Genomic DNA, 4,381 nt, shown 5'->3' on the forward strand with positions numbered 1-4,381 from the left:
AAGCACTGTGGCAATTGGACAATTAAAACAGACATTCGGGGGGAAGAAGAACGAACTGGGGAGGAGGGTGGAGAAAACAGTGCAACAATGAAGGACTGGAAACCCAAAATCTCTGTAAATTGTTCATTAAAACTAATTAAATTTAATAATAATAATAATAAACAAATTCATTTTATACTGATTTACATACAAAGTTAATAAAGTTCAGATGCATTGTTTTTCACACTGGATCACCCTTTCTTTTACGAATCCCTCCCTCCACCCAACAAATGTGCAACCCAATGTTTAAGCTTCCCTACACCCTTGTATCCTCGTACACACTCTACAATAATGGTCCTATACAGTATTTGTTTTTATGAGACTAGATTAGTTCATGTAGTATAATGCTCTCCAGTCCTTCCCATGTTAGGTAGTAATATACAAAATCATTGTTCCTGCATGCTACATAGTATTCCATTGTGTGAGTGTACCATAATTTCTCAATCCATTCCATTGTGGTTGGGCATTTGAGCTGTTTCCATGTTCTTGCTATGGTGAATAATGCTATAAACATTTGTGTACAGGTCTCTGTTTGTGCCTCAGTTCTCATTTTCTTAGGGTATATTCCAAGCAGTGAAATAGCTGGGTAATATGGAATGTCTATATTCAGCATTTTGAGAAAATAACAAACTGCCATCCAGAGTGGTTGTACCAACAATGTATAAAAGTTCCTAATTCTCCACATCCTCTCCAACTTTTATTACTTGGTACCCTACAAAACTTTGCCACTGCTACTGGAGTAAGATACTATCTCATTGTGGTTTTGTTTTACATCTCTTTTATTGACAGTAATTTTGAGTATTTCTTCCTGTGTCTGTTGGGCATGCAAATGTTCTTCTCTGTGAAAAGTCTTTCCATGTGTTTTGCCCATTTTGTAATTGGGTTAGCAGTCTTTTTCTTCTGGAGGTCTTGTTGAAGTCTGTAGAAATTTCCATTATGAGACCCTTGTCTGATACAGTATTGCCAAATGTTTGTTCCCAGTCAGTAGGTTTTAATTTCACCCTGTTAGAAGAAGTTTTTTATAAGCACAGAGATTTAATCTTTAAAAGGTCCCATTCATTAATTTTATCCTTTTCAGATTGTGTATTTCTGGCTGTATTTGGCAGTCTCTTTATACTGTAGACTAGGCCTTCTAAGCTTGGTCCCAGTTTGTCTCTTATGAACTTTCTGGTTTGGGGCTTTACTCCCACATGTCTGATCCACCTTGAGTTGATTTTTTAGTATGGTGTGAGATGTGGATCCTGTTGAGGAATAACTTTTTCTTCAGCAAGATGGTAGAGCACAACTAAACTATTCACATCATATACTTTTTAGAGCTATTTCTAGTCTTCTATGCTTCTCTATTAAAAAGATTGTTGTTGTTATGTGCCATCAAGTCGCTTGTGACTCATAGCAACCATATGTACAAGAAGCCTAAACACTCCTCTATCCTGTGCCAACCTCACACTCATTCACACCACCCCAATCACAAAATCGATCCATCTCATCGAGGGTCTTCCTCTCCTGTGCTGTCCCAAACATGATGTCCCTCTCCAAGGACTAGTCCCTCCTTGCAACATGCCCAAAGTATGTCAGACAAAGATTCAGAATCTTTGACTCCAAGGAGCAGCCCGGCTTTACCCTCTCCAGGACAAACATATTTGTTCTCCTAGCAGTCCATAGTATATTCAACACTCTTCTTCAGCACCACAGCTCAAAGGCATCGATTCTCTTTCTGTCATCCCTAGTCACTGTCCAACTCTCTGATGCATAGCACGTAATTGTGAAGACTATAGCCCAGATCAGGTGCACCTTAGTCTCCAGCCTGATGTCGTTGCTCTTCAGTACTCTTGAGAGGTCCCTCACAGCTGACTTTCCCAATGCAATTCTTCTCTTGATTTCCTGGCTGCTGTTACCAAGAGTGTTGATTGTGGAGCCAAGTAAACTAAAACTGTTAACTATCTCAATCTCTTCACCATCCATACTGATGCTGCCAATTGGCCTAGAGGTGAGAATCTTTGTTTTCTTGATGTTGAGCTTCAATCCATATTAAAGGCTGCAGTCCTTGACCTTATGTAGCAAGTGCTTCAGGTCCTCCTTAGTTTCAGCAAGCAGGGTTGTGTCATCTGCATAATGTAGGTTGTTGATGATTCTTCCACCAATCCTGATGCCACATTCCTCCTCGTACAGCCCAGCATCTCGGATGATCTCTCTGCATACAGATTGAAACGGTATGGAGACAAAATACATCCCTGACAGACCCCTTCTTGATTTTGAACTATGTAGTGTCTCCTTGCTCTGTTTTGACCACTGCCTCATGGTCCAAGTATAGGTTTCGCATTAGCACAGTCAAATGTTCTGGGATTCTCATTCTTCTCAGAGTTGTTGTGATCCACACAGTCAAAAGCCTTTGCATAGCCAATGAAGCACAGATACACATTCTTCTGGTATTCTTTGCTTTCTTCCAAGATCCATCTAACATTAGATATAATATCCCTAGTACGATGACCTCTTCTAAATGCAGCCTTCACATCTGGCAATTCTCTGTTTACATATTGCTCCAATCATTTTGGATAATTTTCAGCAGAATCATGCTTGCACATGAATTAATGACATTGTTCAATAATTTCCACACTCTGTTGGGTCACCTTTCTTTGGAATGGGAACAAATATCAATCTTTCCCAGTAAGTTGTCGAGCTGGCTGTCCTCCGATTTCTTGGCAAACTTAGTGAGCACATCCAGGGCAGCGTCTGTTTGTTGAAATATGTCAGTTGGTATGCCACCAACTCCTGGAGCCTTGTTTTTTGCCAATTCCTTCAGAGCAACTTGAACTTCTTCCTTCATCACTATACGCTCTTGCTCATATGTTATTTCATTAAATTCTTCTATGTCAGACAATTCCTTCTGATATAGTGACTCTGTGTACTCCTTCCATCTTCTTTTAATGCTTCCTGGATCATTTAACATTCTACCCAAAGATACATAATGAAAAAGAATTATCACATAAGAAAGTGAATCTCCTTTGAATACCATTAATATAGATTTTGATAAGGATCTTAAAAAAATAGATTCCCCCCTCCCCCAATGCTTTTCATTATGCGTGAGAAGAAAAGAAAACCAGAACAAAACATCTTCAGGCAGAAACGGAATTCATTGTGAAAATGTTTGACTATCCAGAAACTAGAAGGATGGTCAGATAATATTTGATAACCTGTCTGGCAAGCATGGTCTTTAGGCAAGAATATTTAGACTATCTACGGGAATGCAAAATTCCAATATGCATGTAGATATTGCTCAGGAGCAGCAAAATAGTTAATTTTTTTTGAGTGCTGGCTCCAGCAATGGATAGGAATGCTTTGCAGTCACTCTGGGGGAAATGGATCCCTGAAATTGTATTCTAGAATGAGAATGCAACTGTGGAATACAGCTCTTCTATGGTTGAAGAGACCATAAATGATGATTATGTGAGCTCTCTGTTCTGGTCTCTTCGGCCGCTGACATGACTCATGTACTGACCTCTGAGTTCTTCAACCACCTCAATGGCTGAAATAATACCCTTGACCTTTTTGTTTGCAGTCACAGATTACTATAATCTAGGTGATGTGTTCACACATTCTTTGCTATTTGATTTCAGTATTCATAACAAAGATGTTTGGAAATGCTTTTTGTTGTTGTTAGGGGCTACTGGATCAAGTGTGACTCATAAGCAACCCTAGGAAAAATAGACCTGAATCCTATCCTATCTCATCCTGTGCCATCCTCACCTGACTTTTGACTTTTGAGCCCTTTGCTGCAGGCATTGTGTCAGTCCATCACACTAAGGGATCTTCCTTTCTTTTGCTGACCCTCTATCTTTCCAAGCATGTTGTTCCTTTCCATGTTGTCTGGTAACATATCCAAAGTATGAGAGATAAAGCTTCACCATCCTTGCCTCCAGGGAACAATCTGGCTGTACCTTCTTAAGCGCATATCTTCTAGACATACCTATTTGTTTCTTTGGCAGTCCATGGGATAGTCAACATTCTTCTCCAATATCACAACTCAAAACCATCTTTTATTCTTCTGTCATCCTTTTTTTTTTTATTGTCCAGCCCTCAGATGTATAGCAAGTGATTAAAAAGGCAATGTTCTGAATCAGGTGTCCCTTAGTCTGTAAAGTGACATTTTTGTTCTTCAGTATTTTTGAGAGGTTCCTGACCTGTCCAAAGCAATACATCTCCTGATTGTTGACAATAGATCCAAAGAAGATGAAATCATTGACTGCTTCAATCTTCTCTCTTTCATAATGTTGTCTATTGTCTCACTGGTAAGGACCTTTGTTGGTTTTGTTTTTAATTTTTTTATTATATGTAATATTCTATA

This window comes from Elephantulus edwardii, unplaced genomic scaffold (genome assembly GCF_000299155.1).
Source record: "Elephantulus edwardii isolate Elephantulus edwardi_28Jun2011 unplaced genomic scaffold, EleEdw1.0 scaffold00218, whole genome shotgun sequence".
Taxonomy (NCBI): Eukaryota; Metazoa; Chordata; class Mammalia; order Macroscelidea; family Macroscelididae; genus Elephantulus; species Elephantulus edwardii.